At 35.2% G+C, this 23,853-nt stretch overlaps 1 pseudogene; it reads right to left on the bottom strand.

The window, feature by feature from the left end:
- Positions 1 to 23,591, bottom strand: part of LOC132110663 (potassium voltage-gated channel subfamily KQT member 5-like) — a 114,809-nt pseudogene extending 91,218 nt beyond the window's left edge.
- Positions 23,592 to 23,853: the final 262 nt, after the last annotated feature.

Below are 23,853 nucleotides of genomic sequence, written 5' to 3'. Positions count from 1 at the left end.
CATCTCTCGGCCCCGCCCCACTCGTCACAGTGTGCTTTAAGCTTTGAACTTTCCATGATCCTAACAATGACACATCTGCTCTGGGAAGAGGGCTGTTCTTGCTACATCACAGCTCTGCTTAAATAGAAAATGCTAAAATACTCATTGAAAAAAATAAATAAATTTTATCTCCAGGAAATGTGTTTAATATAAAGCAGCAAAATAAAAAACTAAGCTAGCCACACTACAGTGTCCACAAGAATTGTAAGATTTTTATGTAAATTTTATCTACAATTTATGCACAATTACGAACTGAAATGAGCGCTATTATAAAAAGTCTAATTCAAAATGTAGCACATATGCCACAAATATGATGTGGGATTTAAAGGTGTGGTCACCATAGACTCCTGTATTCACTTCCATTCATATGCATGTGAATGTGGGAGAATGTGAATGAAATTATATGCATATACAAAGTTTCATCTGTATGTTTCTTTTAGGAAGTCTAACTGTAATATAATATAAATGTAAAAAAATGTTGGTGTTAACAAAAAAGCTATCGATATTATGACTGAAGAATCAAATAAGAGCAGCATTTAACAATGATTCATGGGGGATAAAAAGCCTGGACACAAATATGTACAGATCATTTGAAAGGGGCAATCACTGAGCCACTGATTTTTATAACAGTCAATTGATAGTATTATGTTCACCAAAGCTGCATTTATTTGATAAAAAATACAGAAAAACAGTGATATTGTGAAATATTCTAACAATTAAAACAAATAAAATAAAACGAAATAAAGTGTTTTGTATTTTTATTATTATTAATGTTGAAAAAAGTAGTGCTGTTAATATTTTGCGGAAGCCTGAATATTTTTTTTCAGGGTTCTTTAATCACTAGAAAAATTACTAGAGCAAATAGAAATCTTTTGTAACATTACACACTGAACAAAATTACAAAACGCAACACTTTTGTTTTTGCTCCCATTTTTAATAAGCTGAAATCAAAGATCTAAGACTTTTTCTGTATACATTTGTTCTATGTCTTTTTCTTTTGTGTACATAGAAAAAGTCTTAGATCTTTGAGTTCAGCTCATGAAAAATGGGGGCAAAAACAAAAGTGTTGCATTTATAATTTTGTTCAGTATAAATACATTTGCTGTCACCTTTGATCAATTTAACATATACTGAGACATCTCCTCTATTGCCTTGCACTCAGGCAGAATAGCTTTTAGTCTCATAGACAGTATAATACCTTTTTGAGCTTCACTTGAATGACCCCATGGGGGAGGGGCTTTTACGTTACTCTGTCACTTATACAGATACACTGATACATAAAATTTTAACTGCTCACTATTCATAATAAAAATTTAAGCTAGACATCTTCAGACCATCACTATATAGCAGATTGGCAGAAGCCAGAGGTTTTCACATTTGGTTAATAAATGTCAATGACAACATATCTGAAAACTACAGAGAGAGAGTGTGTATATGCATAAAGCATGTATATAAGGTGCTCATAGCTGGAGCATCCAGTAACGGTGCAAGTCTCAACTCAATCAATCATGAAAATATAAACTTAAAAGTATAAACATTTTGTGATGATGTGGCAATACTTTAGACTCATTAGACCTGCACGCTCACAAATATTACAGTAACATATCATAAACAGTGAAGAGTTAGTTTGCGCAATTGGAGGAGGCTAATCATACAAACCTGAGAGGTTGAGCCAGATGTGGCAGGTGCCTAATAACACTGGACCAATGTGCCGCTTTAGAAAGTAGCCAGCAACTAAACAGTCAATCTGCTGTTTATTCTAAGGAGACTTACAGACCAGCCCGCAAAACATACTCTCCCTCTATCGGCTCTAAATTTCCAGCTTCACAGCTTATTGAAGAGCCCTAAAGAGCTGTAGAAATAATCATTCAAATAAAACTCACATCTTGTGAAGTTAAGTGTCATAACAAGTGCAGTGAACAACACAAGAATCCTTTGCCTGGAGAACTTCTCCGCCAGAGCAAATACAACACTTAGAACTTTGCCTTTGATCCCAGCAAATGTTTTGAAAGTCTACAGTAACACTGTTCTGTGTACTGATGCAACAGGCATTAAAGGGGTCATATGATGTTGTTTAAAAGAACATTATTTTGTGTAGGCCAATTTGTTGTAATCAGTGTTGGGAAGGTTACTTTGGAAATGTAATAGGTTACAGATTACATGTTACCCTGTTAAAAATGTAATAGTAGTGTAACTTTTTCAATTACTTTATTAAAGTAATGTAACTAATTACTTTTGAGTACTTTTTGATTACTTTTCTAAATTTGTGAAAATTAAAGAATAATAAATAAAAGCATATACATCAACTTAAATACAGTTATCTAATAAGCATGTGACGTATTCTGTGTAATAAACTCCTAAACATTGGTGTTTTTGCTGTCTCTTTGTATATGATGATAGTTTTCTCAAAATAAGTAAAATGCACATGAAGTGACAGAGCAGTTCTAGAAATTATGTTTATGTGCTCGTGTACTCCTATATTGAGGCAGCAGAGGTTGAAAACACTGCGAGCTTCAGTAAGCCTATGTGTAGTAAATGAAACCATGTCTTTGGAAATAAAAACCATGGAAAAAAACCATGGAAAAAAATTCAGACTGGAAAATTTAAACTCATACAAACAAATTCATGGACCAAACTATTTTTTATTTTATCTATTTCGTCTATAATCGTTTATCTAACGATTTTTATCTATTTTAAATCTTTAATTTGGGGACATGCAAAATAATTAAAAGTTCTCTCTTGAACTGCACCTTCACTTCCATTTTTCTCTTCAGTCTCTTTATTTTGCCCTGTTATCCATCTCTCTCGTGACTTTAATACTCAAGATTGAACAAAACTATACTTTACAATACAATACTCTACAATACTACAATATCTTTATAGAAAAATCCTAATACTGTACACGAGTCATATTTTTCCCTTACAAAAATTAACCATGCTTTTATTAGCCTATATAAAAGTAAAATAACCTTGTTTAATTTTTTTTTTTGTTTTTTTTTTTTGTTTTTGCAAATGGATTTGTATTTATTTTTAAATAAATGCATTTGTAAAATAATTTTACATTTTTGGTTATCACAGTTAAACAATAGTAACCATTTTCTCTGGATTTATAGATAAATATTAAAATGTTCATTTTCGTAAGGGTTGTGTTGTTGTCTGTCGTAGCTCCCCCTAAACCTATAAAAAAATCTGAATTTTTTTCAGCTAAATTACTACTGTAACATTACAACAGATAATAATGATGTCCTTTATATAGTATTTTGAGTGATGACTGATGAGCAACGTGCTGCTTGATTAAATAAATAAAAAAACAAAGACAAAAAAGCATCTTTAAAGATGAAACTGACCTGAAACCCTGAACAGGAGTTCTGCTTTTCTGCTCCAGCAGTCCACTCTCTCTCTCTCTCTCTCTCTCTCTCTCGCATTGATTACTCTGAGTCTGATCCAAACCGTTTGGCGGAGGCGCGGAGAGCGCGCGAGTCATGCCTAACAATTCATGATTTATTAGAGATTTAATTCTCAAATGGCGGATTCGCAAATGATCGCTTTAGTACATTCGGCAGGCAATTATACAATAATGATATTAAATAGTGGGGCAAAATCGGCTGCCAGGCCACCGGGAATTGTCCCGGTTCTCCCGGTGTCCCGTCCGCGCCTGATTTCCACAGACACGCAGAATGTGCAAGTCATATTGCATTTTTGTGGCTTAATATTCACAGACACTAGTCCATGTCATGTTTTGATTCAAGTGTACTGACCTACTTTTGATTTAGTCATCCAAAACGTGGCATATTCCGTCCGCGTTAGGCATTCCGTTTTTATGACTGGATTCTACGAACCAGACTGTATTTCCGCATCCCAGAAATTATTAGGGCGGTATGTCTCAGAATAGTCAGTGCAATTTGGGAAATAAATCATTTAAATCTGTATGTGGATGCGTGTAAACATTCAAATGTAATCCCCTTTGTAATCGTTAAAAATTTCATAAGTAACTGTAATTTAATTACTCATTTTTTCGTAGTAACTGTAACTAATTACAGTTACAATAATTTTGTAATAAATTACTTAACGCCGTTACATGTAACTAGTTACTCCCCAACACTGGTTGTAATGAAATGTGTTTATGTGGTTTAAGGTTCAAAAAACACATTACAAGCGTGAGACTGAAATGTTATGCCCCTTACCATACTGTGATGCTGTGTGTCTCAGTGTTCTGACGATTTGTGCTATCCTGTCAGATTTTGCTACCTCCCATTAAATCAGATGGTAGCATAATTTGATTTTTAAATGTGCTACCTATCAGATTTTGATTCGAGCATGATATTAATAAGGTGTGAGGCTTTATTAACATGTACACCTACCCTTACAGTAAGATAAATACAATGATCTGATAGGTAGCATTGTCAGAACAGTTGGCATTGTAATCTATTTTTCCAGGATCAGGAAACTGTTCTGGAACATTGATGTAAATACATATTAACCACTGATTTCTAGTCATATCCTCTTTTGGAAGGCCAAACAAAGTATTTTCGCTTTCACAATGAAACACAGTATTTCCACGACATGGCGGTGGCAGCAACAATACTAAAGCACAAATCAAAGTTACGCCTTCTTTCTTTGCCTGAACATTTGGGTGGTGTTATGTAAATCTTCCTACATCGTGACATAGACATGTGGGGGTGTGTTTAAACGAGACTTTTATTAAGAATATCTCTTTGGGTTTGAGACTTTAGTCTTTGCAAATTTAGGGATCTTATCTATTCACGAACAACTTGTAACAGAAAGGAATACTTTAATGTGCTTTAGCAGAGTTTTGTTAAGGTAATACTTCTCTTATGCTAGTAAAGGTTCAGAGGCTACTAAAAATTACTAAAGTTGTGCTGGGGAGAGATAACAGACAGGGAGAGAAAAAAAACACTTTTGTGTAAAGGAATTTGAATTACGTTTGGTATAATGTACTTAATAAACTTGTCTTGCTTTGCCTAAACATAATCATGTTAGATGACAGCAAAGCAAAGGTAATCTGAATGTAAAAATAGGGCACAATTAAGTATCCAATAATAATAATAAAACATCACTGATCTTGAACAATAACCGATATGGTATCACTACACTATACATCCCCATTTTCAGTTAAATATAAAAAAATGACTGAGAGAAAGAGAAATCAAATCCAACAAGAAAAAGATGACTGTGAAAACCAAGATGAAAAGTACTCTTTCTCACCCCAGTCAATTTGACATCAGAGTTCAGTAAATTTGTTTTATATGAAAGCATTTTCTGAACTCTGGTCAGCACCTGTTCAACATTAGAAAAGCAAAAAAAATAAAATAAAAATCACATTCAATTCAGTGTTTAAGATATATCTTTGGTTAACAACGTCTTTAATGGATTAAGCAGAACCTAACATTTGGCTGCTGTGATGTGTGGCCAAAGATGCCATTGCTGGAGAATGTCTTCTGGCTTCCTGTTGGCCTACATGGGTCAAGTCAGGAAGGATGGAAGCGTGTGCTGTGTCTGCTCAGTGCCAGTTACACATCCTCTTACCTGGCTTTGGCTTTTATATAATCTGAGGTACCAGCTTTAATGGATTTACATTTCATCTGTCCCTTTAAATGTGCTTCCTTCTGCCTTGCTGTGTCTTTCAGACATACAATTTAAACAGTATTCTTTTTTAGAACAAGAAGAACGTCATATTTCATCACAGGAGCAAGGAAGGAGGAGCAACTAATTTTCCCTGAGAACATTAGATAAATTTGTGTTTCACAGATGTACTGATTTTAATCCCATCCGAATCAAATACATCAGTGTTTTTCCTCCAACAACCTACAATTATAAAGTAAATTACCTGCTGTTCTTCGGGCATCCACAGAGAAATCTAATCTCGTCAGGATAGAAACATCTGTGATTGTGGTATATAATTTTTCACGATGCTTCTCATTTGTTATTCAACCTTTTTTCAAATATTCTAACTAAAGTTACATTTATTACTCTGCTGTCTGCTGCTTCATTATGGACCTTTTCGACAACTTTCAGGGTAAAATAACAAATGATGGTTGCTGAATTGCTGCCATGTAATCCAATATAAAAAGAGAATTAAATCATTCATGAGAGTCCGGCTACAGAATATGCATAACAAGTCTTCTCGACACGCATATTAAAATTTGATTTAGATTTTACAGGAAATATGTCTTTTGTAACGCCTTAAGTAAGAATGATTCTGAATTGAATGTTGTTTTGAAAGGATTTCAGTTTAGGCTACTATTTATCTATATACTAGGGCTGTCAGTTTTATGCAACAAAAATTTTATTAAATGGTTTAATTATTTTAATAAAATAAAATTATAAAATAAATTGTAAATAAAAATGTAAAGCAATTCATCATGCACATAAGCTTCCATTGTGCTCACATCTACACAAAAATACTTGTATCTAATTATGTAAACCTACAAAGATTCAAATCCTGTCTGACATCACAGATATTCTGTTAATAATTGTAACTTAAACATCATTCGGAAAAGAAATCTCATCCAAATAGTGTTAAAGGCCCCTTCGCTTTGGCTTCGTCATTTTGTATTTCTTTTAAATCAGCAGTATAAAGCTTTGACTATTTTTGAAAAGTTTAAATTGTGTTTTCCTCATTGAAACTCATTGCCTTGCACCAGGTACTTGAATCAGCCCTGGGGTCATGACTGTGTCCTTAACTGAAGGCTTGCTCTGTGGACTGGGTGTTGTGTCAATCAGACTGAGGATCACAAATAAAGATTTGAGAGCATGGCCATCTACTTGCAGAACCTAACGCTGTCCCAACACAAACAGCAGGCGGAATGTACAATGAGAGTACCCACGGCCAGCAAGACGCAGAAAACTGATATTGAATGCTTCAAACTGCAGGGATTATGAGTAAATTAAAGTTACATATATAAATATCCCATAAAAAATAATTATTCCAATAAACGTATTACAATGCTCGGTTTTCCAGTTCCCGTAAAACTGCCAAGAACAATAATTCTATTTCACAATCCACACCAGAGCCAAACAAACATAAATTATTTCAACAAATCCAAATCTCCAAAAAGCATTTTTTCTGACTCCAAAATTGGCTGGGAAAGTGCAAAAGAACTAAGAGCGAATAGAGCCAGGATTAAAAGAATCACTGAAAAAGCATTCAATTGATTGGACTGCACTTCAACTGGCATCAAACAGATGAAAATGAAAATGCCCCTCTGACTCTCTGGTGTAGATATTTACAGTAGGATACTGTACTCTTTAGACATTTAAATGCTGTTGCCCCATGGGGCCAGCAAACAACTCTCACACATATGTGCATATGCGAGGACACTGCTGTCACTACAACAGACAGCTGTCAGGTTTTGTCAACGCTGCCTGTCCACCCACCTGGATTGAAGCTCTTTTCAAGAAAGCAACTACTCAAACTTCATTTATCAGCTATCATTAGGCTTTCTTTGACCACACAATAGAAAATGCTCTTCTCTAGATCAAACCTTAGAAGAAAAACTAAAAAGCAATCTAGTTTAAAAGCCTTGCCCTTTGTATGTTTTAATTTCAGGTTAAGATGAAGAACCTCTCAAACCTTCCATATGGGTTGGAAAGCAAACAGAGAGCATTGTGTTTACTTCATGTCCTGCTTTTGATTTTGATATAATGCATTTGGAACAAATGTCTCCGTTTGTTTATCTAAACCATTTTTAATTTAGGTTGCTCTATCTAGTATCTATATACTCAATCCACTGCATGAAAATATTATTAAATTAATTTATTTTCATTTTAACAACGTGGGCTTGGGTTGTCAAGACAGACACTCATTTTCTGACAGAACACAGACACTCAAACCAACATAAACATATTTTACTCTCTGGTGAACCACATGCACAATGGCTATAGCGTAATTTGCACAAACAGAAAATGTATGTGTGTGTCTGTACAGGTCCTGTAAGATTTATGCTGCTGTTAGTACATTCACTGGGAGCTGTGATGTTGGTTATATCTCTGACAAGACTCCTGAAAAGAGGCTGTAAGGGAGTGTCAGAGCCATTTCAGTATCTCCTCCTCTCTCTATATAATTTAACCTTCAAAGGTTTAGAGTCAGTAAAGACATTTATAAAGTTATAAAATATTTTATTTCAATTATATGCTGTTCTTTTGAACTTTCTATTCAAAGAAAAAACACATCTTAAACTGTGCAACTGTTTTTAACAATGATAATAATGTGTAACTTGAACACCAAATTAGCATATTAGAATGATTTCTGATGGATCATGTGAAACTGAATGCTAGAGTAACAGCTGATGAAAACAGCTAAAGCTGGTTTGGCTAGATAAGACCCTTATTCCTCGGCAGAGCCGGACAGTAACCGAGTACATTTACTTGAGTACAGTTCTTAAGTACAATTTTGAGGGATCTGTAATTTACTCGAGTATCATTTTTGGGGAGTACTCATGACTTTACTCAAGTACATTTGAAAGGCAGATATTGTACTCTTTACTCTGCTACATTTCTATCCACAACCGTAAGTACCCGTTACTTCTTCCGCCCCGTCCACACGGAGACGGAGTTTACCCCAATCCGATCTTTTTTTCCTCGTCTCAAGAAATATCTGAGTCCACACAAAACCAAGTACGATGTAGTATACATATCAGACCAGCATGTGGGCTGCCACAGAGATACACTTAAAACGGAGAAGAAGACAGACTATGCTCTTAAACCTTGCGCATGGTACATAAAAACAACATGGAACAATACATGTATTAATCTTTGTTAATGTTAGTTAATAAAAAGGCAATCATTCAGTGTTTGTTTATGTTTTGTTGCTGTTACGTGACATAGCAGTGTCTGATTAGGGGCGAGACGTGGGCTGATGACGTCATTGTTTCAGAAAATATATGGATTCGCCATCCTAACAAAAATGCAAAACGCCGGATCCATGTGGAAGAAACGATTATCCGATAAAAAAAAAATTGTGCCTATTCACAGAAACGCGTCTCCTTACGGATGGAAAAAAAAAGCAAAAAAAATAATAATAATTTTCGGAAACCCTAAATTTGTTGTTTTCCACTCAAAGGTGATTGGATTGTGCAGGCGCCACTGATTGGGACAGCCTATCAGCAATCACAATCAGCTTTACGACAAAGACTTCATGACATTTGATTTAATTGAAGTACAGTACAGTACACATACACACACACACAGAGTTGTCACACACAGATTGTGTGTGTGAGAATGGTGTTATTCAGCTGAAAGTATTTTCTCCTGTCTTTGCCTTTATGTCAGTGTGAGAGAAAGGGGCTTAATACTGTCACTCAAATGAGATTAATTTTATTTTTCCTTCATTGTACACTGACCTAAACACAGCTGATTAGCTGATTTTATTTAATCATTATTATTTTCTCTTTTATACTGCGTGTATAACACGGTCAGGTTCAGAGATGTGTCAGAACATTGCTATATTGCGTTGATGAAAAAAACACTCACATGTACACACAATTGTTAGCTGAATTTTCTTTTCTGATATTACACATTAATGTAAGCTGAGCATTTGCTTTGATGTTCTTGAGTATTTTTTTAACACAGTCAGGTTCAAATGTGGGTGCAGAAAATCCATTTAAGCTCTAGCAGAGGTTTGTCAGAATGTTGTCATTGTGCTATTGCCTTGCCTTAATGTTAAATAGAGCAACATGGTAAAAAGATGAAAATGACTTGATTTTACTTTCAATTCCTTTTACATTCTCCAAGGTATTTCATAACTCCATGTAGGACGTTTCTGTACATAAATGTAAGCACTGTGGCAGTAGTAATGCAATATTTAGAAAATGTACTCTTGATACTCAAGTACTTTTAAAAACAAGTACTTCAGTACTTTTACTTAAGTACACAACTGACTGTAGTACTTTTGTACTTGTACTTTAGCAAGGGGTATCTGTACTTTTACTCAAGTAATGAATCTGTGTACTCTGTCCGCCTCTGTTCCTCGGCTAGGATCATGTAGAGACCTTTGAAGACTGAAACTTCAATTTGGACCTTTAACCATTTGGTAACTGTTGAAGTCCCCTACATGTACACAAATCCTGGAATGTTTTTTTTTTTCTAAAACCTTCATTTCTTTTTGACTGAAGAAAGAAAGACGTGAACATCTTGGATGATTTAATGTGAATCTTAAATGTGAAAATGAACTACTCCTTTAAATACAATAATAATAGACAGCCATGGGAAAAAAAACTAATTCAAATAATACTGTTTCTAAAAACAGTTGTACAGGCATCACTGAGGAAAATAGTGTACATGGTGACTATATTTGAATTTCTGTCCTTCCAAAAGTACTTAGTACCAGTTATTTCACAAATATAACTCCATGTTCTAAAAGCAGAATACTGTATGTATTCATGCTCAGTAACTTGTTGTGACTGATAAAAACCTCTGCATATTGACTCCTGAAAGATGCCTATATAGCATTTAGACAGTCTGACTGGATATTAGATTGCCTTTCAATCTTTGATGTCAAATACTGCAGAGAGGAAAAATAAAATTTTCACTGCAATATGCTTCAGAAGGCAAGCGAGTGATGGGAATACTGTGTGAGTAATGTAATCCAAAATCCAAAACCTGCAATCTGGGTGAACATTTAAAGCAATACTATAGGGCGCCGTTTGTAAAGCGGGTCATGCTGAAAATAACAGCAACATTTTGTCACATTTCAAACAATGTTAAAAAAACCGGTATGAATTTTTAACTGTCACTTTTTAGCACATTTACAACAATATTTGTCAACTTAGAGATATTTTAAATAGTTAAATATAAATATTAAATGTTAAACCTAAATGTTAAATGTTAAATCTAAATGCTAAATCTAAATCTAAATGTTAAATCTAAATGTTTATTTTATTTTACAAATAAACGCTGAAAATGAACGTGGATTTGCGCAGCTTCTCAGTTAACAATGGTTCTGTGTAGTAACAGCTGCTCGATGTGAAATCACGCACCTGATGGAATTTACCGCTGATTAGAGAACCGGCTTTACTGACGAGATGCGCATAACGATCGGCCGATCGTTATCGGAGCAGCCCTATTAGTAGTCTTCAAGATGTATTTATGGTTTATGTAAATCCACTTTTGAGTCGTGGACTTAATGAAGCTCCCCTGTTAGTTATTCATTATAAAACGTGTTTTTACTGCACAATCACAAATATGCTATATTATGTAAGTAACAAACAGGGTTTAGATTAAGCCAGGATCAGGCCATGGCTCAATTAGTCTTGTCTATGAAACCGGAGGATAGCGTCTTTACACCTTTTGCTTATATGCTGCTGACTTTACACCTTAGATTTAATAGATTATTAACTCCAAAATCAATACCACTGTATGAAAATAACTTGTACTCTTAAATTTAAATAATTATTTTGTGAAAAATATATATTCTTACCATTGTAACTCACAGCAAGCTGTCATATTCGTCTTCTTTCCAGTTTAACGGCGGTTGGCATCCAGTTTATTGGTGCAATACCGCCCTCTTCTGTTCCGGAGTGTGGATCAGAAAATATGTTTTCCTACCAAACGTACACTTAACTCACATTGTCCCCTAACATTAATATCTACACACACCTAATGCATCAAATCCTGCCTAAAACCCCTGCTTCCCTTAAAAAACGTAATCAGTATTCTACACTGTCATCTGTTAAAGCATTCATACTGGCAACAACTTATCGTTTTGACATCTCGCGTGATTCTGTGAGATTTCGACAACTTCAAGTTACGCCTCCTACTTCAAGTTACACCTCTCCAAAATACGCCCCTGTCTTGCAGTCTGCAGACGTACACCTACAAACTAAGCAGCATATAGACTGTAATGTTTTCTGTTGGTTTTTGGCTCTAAATAAATGCGACTTGTATGTTTTTTTTCCTTATCATGACATATTTTTGGACTGATGCGACTTGTACTCAGGTGTGACTTATAGTCCGAAAAATACTGTACCTAAAATAATAAACATGTTTGGAGAAACTGTATTTGAAGAGTAGGCTAGTGTTACTTTTATGAAAAGTGTGGGACTTATGATGACCTGTAGCCATAATAGCCAGCCACAAGGGGTCTCACTTTGACTGAATGTTATGTCCTCACCATAGACTGTATCACTCATCATGTCATCACTCTCTGTCATGTTCGCATGTTTAAACGGCCGCAAGAGCCTATTTCCCGCCCGCCCCTGACCAGGTACGGTAACTATTGACGCTGAACACACACTGACCTCATCAAGCTTTTATTTTGGCACTTACGGTTATTGGCATTTTAAATTTGCATATTAGCTAAATATTTAGTTTCAACCGAAACATTTAGATTCAACATTTAGATTTAGATTTAACATTTAGATTTTACATTTAGATTTAGATTTAACATTTAGATTTAACATTTAGATTTAGATTTAATATTTAGATTTAACATTTAGATTTAGATTTAGATTTAACATTTAGATTTAACATTTAGATTTAACATTTAGATTTAAATTTAGATTTAAATTTAGATTCAACATTTAGATTTAGATTTAACATTTAGATTTTACATTTAGATTTAGATTTAACATTTAGATTTAACATTTAGATTTAGATTTAATATTTAGATTTAACATTTAGATTTAGATTTAGATTTAACATTTAGATTTAACATTTAGATTTAACATTTAGATTTAAATTTAGATTTAAATTTAGATTTAACATTTAGATTTATATTTAACACTTAGATTTTACATTTACATTTAGATTTAGATTTAACATTTAAATTTAATTTTAACATTTAGATTTAGATTTAACATTTAGATTTAGATTTAGCATTTAGATTTAACATTTAAAATTTAGGTGTAACATTTAATATTTATATTTAACTATTTAAAATATATCTTAAGTTGACAAATATTGTTGTAAATATGCTAAAAAGTGACCGTCAAAAATTCATACCAGTTTTTTAAACATTGTTTGAAGCTAAATGTGACAAAATGTTGCTGTTATTTTCAGCGTGAGCCGATTTACAAACGGCGCCCTGTAGAATACACACCAACCTACCTGTCCATTTAAATCAGATATGTATGATAACCTTTTGGAAACCAGAAAAAAAAAATATTTACAATACACTCCAGAAAACCAAACAAATAGATAAAAACTAACCAATTTGATCAGTTCCTCCAGAGCCTTGAGATCAGTATAATAAGGAAGACCTATAGTTACACATCAAGAAGCTCCTGCAATCTTATTTATTTAGCGAAGAACTCAGGCTCAAAACACCACTTGCTTTTCATTTCACATGGTAATGAAGTTTCTGGACTATAGACCATTGGTTAGACCATCTGGACCTTGGTTGCCATGGAAAAAAATGATCACCTACCCTCTCAAGACTGTTTAACAACTGTGAGCTGGACTAGTAACCCAACAATGACTGAGCTATGAAAAGAGAACTAGATTAGCAGTACATAATCTTAAAGCTTTCCAAAAATCATAATTTTAGATTTCCATAATCTTAAAGCTTTACAAGGCCTCTTTATTGACAAGGTCGAATCTTCAATTAAACAGAAATATTTTGTGTAAACAGAAGTAGTTTACACAATCTCCTGCCAAATTGGAATATGCAGTCATCAGGGTTCAGAGGGGATTTCGCCACACTTCTCTGTCTTTGAACAAAACCAAGTAAGGAACTTTTAAAGAACAAGTCTCAGAGGGAATGCCAAAATCTCTGTGACATTTAGGGTAAAAAGTCCTCTAAGGTTTTAGTTTTGCTCTAATGAACCCTTTGGTTTAACATACCACTGCCCTAAAACCTATCTAATTATTTTATAAATGTTTTTCTGGGCTTTTGACTTTAATTTACGGTGAGTGAGACAGGAACGTTGTGGACTGATGGGTATAGTATTGGGACATGACACACTTCCAACACATATGTGAGCCTTCAGAATGACACCATCTAATACAGCTTAAGCTGCCTCAAAATATCTGATAGCACACCGAATGGATCACCTACAACAACAAGAAACAACTCTAATAAGCTATTTCACATGTCAGAAGACATGGAAAAATCTGCATAGTTAAATGCATTTCCTTAGCCACTAACGCATGTGCAGAGATTTAAAGGGTGTCCTTTAAAGGATGTACAGTACATGCAAAATTGCCACAACAAAACTAGAATCATTCAACTGAAATTAAAGAGGCTTTGTGCATGATGCTGAAAATTCCTCCCAGCTTGCTACAGAAACAGCCAGATATTTTGACATTTGATTCAACAGAGTTACATAAATATAAACTACAGTCAGCTAATTTGTTGTAAGCAAAATATTATTATTGCACTTTATCAGCAGGTAAAACAAATAAAATGCAAATATGGTCCATTAACAATTTACTTATCGGTTTGCTAAAGGCAAAATTCAATTACTGGCACAACATAGTACACAAATATTAAGATTCCTATTCATCCAGGAGAAACAGAGACCACAGGTCATTTATCATTTTTAAGATGGATGACTGTGTTAATGGTCCTAGATAACCGACCACATAGAGCAGAAAATGTGTAAACACATATTTTGTTTAAATTTGTTTATATTTAGGCTAAATCTCCCCAATCCTGTCATCTAATGATTGTTTACAGACATCTGAGGACATATATGAATAATTCCCTGCCACATATCATTAGAATGTATATTATTACAATAATAATAAAAAATTTGCTATTTGAATATATTTTGAAATGTAACTTATTTCTGTGACGGCAGAGCTGAATTTTCAGCAGGCATTACTCCAGTCTTTAGAGTCACACGACTCTTCAGAAACCTTTCTAATATGCTGATTTTAAGATGAAGAAACATTCATATTTGCTCAATTTAATGCATCCTTGCTGAATAAAATTACTTATTTATATATTACTGATCCAAAACTTTGAACACCATGCATAAAAGTATAATGAGTATTCAGATACTCTGCATACTGTTTATGCAGTATATCAGAAATATGCATAAACAGTAGTCAAAAAACACCTGGTTGAACTAGATTCCAATTTCTTTTTTTATCCATTTATAGATTAAATAATTAATTAAGTGAGAAAGCTGAGGTGAGGGGCTTTTGTAAGTGCTTTAGAAACCAAGAAATTTAAATTGTACTTAACATCTGAGTCAGTTATTCTCACAGTTGTTGTTAGTGCATCACAGATCAAAAAACAGGTCAAAGGTCAAAGACAGCATGATGGATGTAATATGTCTAAGAATGTTGTTCTACTACACATCTGCTTACCTAAAGAATGTACTTCATCAAGATGTGAAGTTCAGCACATACTGCTGAAAGTACATCAATAAAGATGCACGTAGAGATTATTCATTATTCATGTGTGTGGGAAGCAAACTGGAGAAATTATTCAGAAAACCCTAAGGAAAATATGCTGACTAACTGTTATAATTCATGATGCTGTAATCAGTACAAACCAGAGTGCTGTCAAACCAGAACACAGTGCACACCAGTCTTCATATAGCCAAATGCTGTGTTATCAGGGGAACCCTTCATGCTGACTGGTAAGATCACAGACAATGAGTGAGCAATGGAAGACTCCCATGTACTTCCCAGCAAGGTAATTACTCCTAAGCCCAGTTTTCTTGGGCACTGCCGGGCAAGGAAGCCCCTTTTCGTTATGCCCAGCCACACAGACTACTTATGTTGCAGGGTTTGCTATTAAGAGAAGACGACTGCCTCCATCAGTCAGCCCCCTTGTCAGTAAGGGCAACTAATATAAGACCATTTTCTGATGTTTTACTACCCGCAACCTGGTTAAAATGATGAAATCAGCAGGATGGAAACACAAAGTCCTTGTGTTAACTGTAGCAAATGAGGCTTTCTATTGATTTATCATCTATATCATGAGAAACAATTACAGCGACAAAGCAGTAATGTTGCCTTGAGAAACTGTTCTTGGCTAAAGGTCTCCCTGTTATTAAACTTAATGCCAACATTAATTTTATTGAAAGTTTCAAGCAGCAGTGGTTATCGTATAGACAGGCCCTATCAGAATATGCAGCCTTTTTTCCACTTTCTGTCCTGTTTTCAGAAAAAGTTTATTTAAACTTAGGCAAATGTTAAACAGTGCCAGATTTTGGGAACAAAATATTTAATGATAAACACATAAGGGATGTAAAATTTTAGAAATGTGTGAATAACACAAATTTAAATTCTGTGGAAATATTTTGGCACATACCGTAACTACCGTTCAACAATTTTGTTTTTCAGGAAATTAATATTTTAGCGAGGATTTGTTTAATTGATCTAAAGTTACAGCAGAGACATTTATAGCACAAAATATTTCTACTTCAAATAAATGATGTTCTTTTGAACTTTGAATTCATCAAAGAATCTTGATAAGACGCCTCACAATTTCCACAAAATTAAGACTTGATAAGACTTATCAATATTTTTAATAAGAAGAAATGTTTGTGCAGAAGACCAGCCAATTAGAAGGATTTCTAAAGGATCGTGTGACACTGAAGATTGGAGTAATGTTACTGAAAATTCAGCTTTGCCATCACAGCAATAAATTACACTTTAAAATATTTTAAAATAGAAAACTGCTACATTTTAAAATTGCAATAACATTTCACAATATTAGTTCACAATATTAGTCATAAGAGACACAAAATCGTACCAATCCCAAAATTTTGAATTGTAGTTTAATGGTTTTTTTTTTTGTGTGTGGGTTTAGTTATAAACTAAATTTCATATTTCAGAAACAGGGTTTTTCCACTTCTTCAAGTTTAATGAAAATTTAAGAAGCAGAAAAGTCCTTTCTTTTAAAGGACAAAGGGTTATAATGATCAATTAGTTCATCAGACAGTGATGACACATAGGACAGTAATGTCCAAATGCTAGGATCCTTGTTTCACGCTTCTTTTCTCTCAGCACAGTTGGCAACTCAACATGCTCAACAGTGCCCTGTCTGTTAACTGAAGCTCTTCCTCAAGGTCTGTCTTGTGCCAGGCGCCCCTGACGTGATCAAACAGTGTCCTTTTCAAAAGCCTTTCCCCCTATCATTCATACTCCCACTGGAACACAGGCATGAAACCCTGTTTAGTGCCTCCCCTTTGCACTTTTTCAAGATTTTGACCTGTTTGAGTTTGTCTAAAACCTTTTTTCCATTAAGCGAGAGCCAACTCTGTTTCCATACACCTTCAAACTATGAGCAAAAGCAGCTTGTGTTTCGATTACGACAATGGTGGAAGTGACTGGATTGGCTTTGGTGGCCAGTACTCCAATGGTCTTCTCCAGCAAACAGGTGCATCTTAAATGAAAGCACATCAATAGTTTACACAGCTCATGAAGAACAACAACAACATCAAGGACATCAATTGTTTTTTGTCTCAATTAGAAATGTCACAAAAAAAGACAAATAGATTTATACAGACTGTGAAAAGCTTGGCCAATGGCCAATCAAATTACAGGATTTGTTGCATAATGCAAATGATAGTAGGCCTACTCTAAGCAGACGTGATTACACAATCAAATGTGCTGGGAAATTGGTACTAAATGTCAGTCTGATTCAGTAAATTTACACTACTACTTTGCATTAAAGGCAAATTAAATGAAAGACTGACATCTCCTAATTCCCCTTTCTGAATTCCTGTGTAAGGAAATAAGATTAAATCCAAACTGAAATCTTAAGACGAAGTAGAAAAAGCTCTAATGTATGTTGGCTGACTCTTGTATATATCACATTCTGCTTGTCTAACTGGGTCAGTGGCAAACTAGAGCACCTTTTTTGAGTGCTCAGAGAACAAGAGGCTCTTTATTGCTCTCTGTGTCACAGAGGAGGCAGGAGACCATTACAGGTGGGAACTTTGAAATATTTTGTTACGATTTAAAAGCCACCAGCGCAGCCTACAGTACAAATCACCCTTGATAACTCAGAATTAAGTCAATCTGAGCCATCTAAGTAGAATATCCAGTTTTCTAAACCATGAAATGGAACACAGTTTGGAAATGTGAATGGCGAACTCAATGAACTTCTACCTCAAACCAGATGAATTGTCAGTCATATAAAGAGGAATTGAATTTGACTATGGCATGACATATACAAATGATTATGGCATTGTTCACTTACTGTGCAATTTCCTTTTTCAATCTTACAGAATGCATGTGATTTCTGAGGGGATAAATGATACTGAATATGGCTTTAATGATGTTAGTGTTCATGATGGCAGTCTAATGTGTTCTTTGTGTTGGTGAAGCTGCGTGTAGAGCATTAATGCATATATATAGACGGAAAGGATACAGGGAGGTTTGTTTAAAGTAAGTAAAAAATTCCCTCATTACATTATCTGACTGTCAAATATGATTATCAGAGAGGGTTATGGGTTTAGCATTAGCATTAGCATTAGGATTAGCATTAGCATTAACAAAGGTCATAAAAAAGATTTTGTTGATACTGATACAGAGGTGTGGCACAGAGCTTTAACCTTGGTGAAATAATCTCAGCTGCAGTTCTGTAATCTGCTCGTCACAAAAAGATTAATGATCTTGCTTTGATGCGCTGTAAAAAACATTTGCTGGGTGAACAGACAACTGTGAGTTACTGAAATGTCCACTGAAATTCCTTTCCTTTTAAAGGACCTGTTGAATAGAAAGTGATCTTAACAAAAGGCTATAGTGAATTATAGTCTCCCATGTGGTATATAGTATAATATTACATTAGATAACAGACAGTCTGTACATTAGTAGGGTTGCCTTGCTGAAAAACTCACAAAAAGCAGAATTTTATCATTTGATTATCCAACACAGAGAGAACAAGGCAAGATTACATCATTTCAGACTAGTCAGTATCTAATCAGTTCATACAAGTTATTGAAATAAACTAAAAATCATTAAAGGGGAAATGAAATGTGTGTTGGCAGTGTGTGAACACAACCACCCTATAATGATAAAAATCCACCCAGTGTTTTTAATCTACTAAAATCTTTACCCCTTTCTCAAATTGAGCCGATCTCAGATGCCTGTCTTTGTGATGTCAATCAGACAGGCCCCTCCCACAATAGTTTGATTGACAGTAGCATTTCAGCACAGACAGGAGCAGATGTAGACACGTATGTCTCCTAAGCCGTTGAGGTGTTTTGTTGTTGGGTGTAATAATTCACACACACACATATATATATATATATATATATATATATATATATATATATATATATATATATATGTTAGAGCCCTGCATGGGCCTCAAATCTGATGTGTCCGACAGCTCATCAGAATTATCAGCCCGAGTCCGACACGAGCCCGTGTTTTTATTTATTTATTTTTTTATTTATTTGTTTGTTTGTTTGTTTGTTTATTTATTTTATTACACAGCAGAAGCCTGCCCTATTTGCAACAATTAAAAAGGGGTCAGTTTTGTGTTGTGTTTCTTTTCTTTTCTTTATCAAGGTAATTTAGAAAAATGTTTGGAGCATTTTTTTTAACTGAAGATTTACATTAATCAGCCGAGCCGACAGCGAGTAGCCTAAAACATATTTAATCAATTAAGCCTCTCAAATTAACGCTAGTACTTTACTTGGCTACAATAAAATCCATAGATATAAAACACTTCAAGCATATCACACAGACAGTTCGTTTAATATATGTTTATTTATTAAACCACAGTGAGTAAAATAAAAAAATTGAAATACTGAGGCAGACTCGCAACAGCGCTCGCAAACGAAATGAGAAATAGCCTACAATCTAAACAAATTAAATTAATTAAAAACAAACTTGCAGGTTATCTTACCTCAAAAATGCACCACTTAACATGTCCATTCTTTTTTCCATTAGTTACCAACAGTTAAACGAAAATAAAGTCCAGTCAAATGAAAAGTTAGAACAGTCTCTTACAGAGCATCGTGGAGAAAAAGAATAGCATCCAGAGTGGAAGGTTTTAACCCAGTCCTCCTCTCTTCTATCACTCTTCCCGCTGCGCTGAAGACACGTTCGCTGCTGCCGACGGGACACTAAACACAGAGCGAGCCAGTCTTGACAGTTGCGGCAGCAGGGTCTTGTGCTGTTTCCACCATAGCAGCACATCTCGTCCATCACCTTCCATGTTGTGTTTGAGGCGCATGTATTGCTGTACTTCATCGTCGTCATCCTCGTCCTGCTCCACAATGTTTTCAAACTCCGCCAGCGCTCTCTTCTTTCCTGCGTGTCCCGCAACAACAGGTGCAGACACAGAAATGCTCGCCGCTGCATGAATCATCATTTTATAATTATTAGTTGGACAACTAGGCTATGATTAATACATTAATTTAGAGGCCTATAATAGCTACTACAATAAGTGGATATAAGTGAAGTATAATCGTGGGTCGCGCTGACGGAAAAGCGTGCGTGCCTGCGTGAGACTGTCGTGTCAGTATGTCAGTATAATTATAACGAGTTGAATTATCAGATTATGAAAGTTATGAGGTTATGAAATGTCTATGTTTGTTTTTCTATCGTCGACGTGAACTTCTCTCTTTTTTTTTTTATTAATGTCTAAAAATATAAATAGAAGGATAACCCAAAAAAGGCCCGAGGCCCGGCCCGCATGTGAGCTATAACGTGAAAATTGGCCCGAAGCCCGGCCCTAGGGGCATAAATAATTCGGGGCCGTCGGGCTCGGGCTGAAATGCAGGGCTCTAATATATGTAATAACACATAACAGTCGTCATTTACTCCTGACATCTGAGGCGCTGAAGACGCAGTGAATTACATTTGTTTCTGAAGGGAATGTGCCCCTGATCTACCTTAATGCGTCAATCTTCACGCAAATCATTCGTGGTCCAGCTTCACCAATAGAAGAAGTGAGTATAAGTTTTTTTAATGAATCTTTGCAAATCACCTTTCTTAATAATTTGCTAATTAGCAAGTTTCACGATGAATGCAGCTGAGTAAACAGTCTTTCTGACAGGAGCTCAGAAGAAAGGGGGCAGGGTCAGCAGAGCTCATTAACATTTAAAAGAAAATACTACAAAACAGCTTGCTCTGAAAAGAGCTGTTTTTGACAGGTCATATATATATATATATATATATATATATATATATATATATATATATATATATATATATATATATATATATATATATATGTGTGTGTGTGTGTGTGTGTGTGTGTGTGTGTGTGTGTGTGTGTGTGTGTTTACACTACCATTGAAAAATTTGATCCAAACTATGTTACAGACTTTCATTAAGACCCTAAAGAATCATATCAACTTGTGGAAAATGGCCATTCGATGACCCCTTTAAAAATGCTATATAGGTTGTATTAGACATAATATATAAATATAGAAGTTGTATTAGAAATAATAGTAAAAGCTTCATGTCCAGTTAATCTCAATAATTTTAATTATGTGTTTTTTTATGTTATACACCTTGTAATTATAATTAAACTGCATATTTTTTTGAGGTCTTAAATGGTATAGCAAGAAATTATCAAATACTATATTTCATACTATATTTCATATATATATATATATATATATACATATATATATATATTTCATACTATATAATTCATACTATATATCTGACCCTCAAGCATACTGGCACAAGAGACAAAAGTGCTAATAATGTTAATAATGTTCTATTCAGTAGAATTTATTTATCGCAAAGGTTAGGAGTATATGACGGAGACAGCAGAAGCAGCATATGGTTTGCTTAAGGGCACTGATTGTGGTTATGATTGATTGTTCATTGATCCAAACAGCCCCCATGTCTTCTTTCACACAGCATTTTGAAACCAATAGTCTCAAGAAGATTTTCTTCATTAAGTACTTTCTCAAACTCAGAATCTGAGTTTGACTTGTGCCCTACAAAATTATATGCAAAATCCATCATTTCCATAATGATATGAACCAGTGGCTATAGAACAAATGCTTAATAAAAAATTTCTAAAGCTTGTCAAAAAATAATTACTTATATCAAGCATAGCAACTCATGTAAAAGCCACTTTTTCTTTCTTTTTTTCCCTACTGATGACCTATTCAAGCATGATCATAGTTCAAGTGTGCCAATTCTGTGATGTTTCTAACTAGTGTGGTAAAGTGCATTGTTGCAGATAAAACAACTTAACCTCCATGACCTTAGCTGTCCTCTTAGCACAAATAAAACAACAACATCCTGTCTCGCAGCACAGAGCAGCGCTCCAGTCTCATCATCCGACAGCTCGGCTTCCTCTTTGCACAAATGCTTCTAACAACATATCAACATACGCAACCAATCTGAACATAAAAAACTATGCCAGAGAGCATACATTTCTCTTTAAATGGGGTAATATAAAGAGCATAGCTTTCAGAGGGCTTACAAAAGTCTCTGAAAATCCATAATCATAAATAAAAAGAAAAAAGAAAATATACACCATAATGCAAACCCTGAAATCTTATTGGTGCGCTTAAAAGGCAGACGACCATCAAAGTCCATTAAAGGCCACTGCTAGATATTAAGTCAATGATCTAACACTTTTCACTATTGTAACTATTGTAACTTTATGTGACTAGAGCCAGTTTTTAAAACCCTGAATTAATTATAACTATATTTGTTGAAAGGAACCCTTGGAAATGCTGCTTCAACATTTTGGTCATTACAGTATGTTCTGTTAAGCAGTAAATTTCATAACTATGAGACTGACATATGAACTCAAATAAATACTGTACAACAGATTGCAATTTTCTACATTACTATTCTTCTTTTATAAAACATTCAGAGAAACATTAATTCCATGAAAAAAGAGACCGTTCAAATTAAATGCATAAATGTCACTTTAAGAAACAGGTGAACTACAGTTGTGAACATTATGTAATCAATAATAACATTTTGACTCACACAAAGGCGTGGTAAACGAATGCCCAGGCTCGCGGTCGTTCCAGGACATTGTAGAGGTAATTCTGGAGCTTCCGGTAGCGCGCGTTTCTCCGGCCGCTCTGCGCGCTGTAGGCGAGCGGTTTCCCCAGCAGGCTAAGACGGGCGCCCTGCTTTCTCCTGTGGTTCTCCGAGCCTCCTGCACCTGTTGTGCCCGGCGCAGTCAGCAGGCTGTCGACTGTCCTGGTCGCGCTGTTCATGGTCCCACGACCGGTTTCAACATCTTTCATCCCATAGTGCTGCGAGGTTTTCATCCAGAGACCAGTACCGCCCTCATCTCCGCTTTGGTTGCGGGGCATCGCATCACCAGCGCGGGCTGGAAACGCGCGTCTGGCACCAGCAGTGCGCACATATAAAGAGGCTGTACACGAGCTTCACAGTTCCCTGTGTAAAAACAGCGGGCACTTTATTGTTCTTCTCTTTTTTTTCTTCTTACCCTTTCTTTACAATTATAGTAGTAGGCTACAACAGGATCACCTACTGACAAGTGCAGGCAGGCATCCAACTCATTGGCAGATGAGCTGTGAAAGATTTGGTAAAGTTATGAACCTTCAGATGACTCAAGCGATCTGCTCCCACCGCCGTGAGATTGGAGTTTTGAAGGAGCACCATCTCAGTGGAGATTCGGCGAGGGGAGGGCATCAACCGACATTAAGCAGAACGTGCGCTTTCGATTTCTCTCTCTCTCTCTCTCTCTCTCTCTCTCTCTCTCTCTCTCTCTCTCTCTCTCTCTCTCTCTCTCTCTCTCTCTGTGTGTGTGTGTGTGTGTGTGTTACTGTAAACCATAAGCTACTGTATTCTAGTTCAGATGCGCTGACAAGTTCTATGTAGGACTTAAACACCTTTAATACAGGCAAATTATGAGTTTTTAAGGGGCACACTTTTAAAATTATTCATTCAGTCATTTTTTATAAGTTAATTTAGGCTATCACTGCA

The sequence above is a fragment of the Carassius carassius genome, chromosome 30, assembly GCF_963082965.1.
Source record: "Carassius carassius chromosome 30, fCarCar2.1, whole genome shotgun sequence".
NCBI lineage: Eukaryota > Metazoa > Chordata > Actinopteri > Cypriniformes > Cyprinidae > Carassius > Carassius carassius.
The sequence above is the reverse complement of the archived record's forward strand: the minus strand, read 5'-3'. Positions and strand labels throughout refer to the sequence as shown.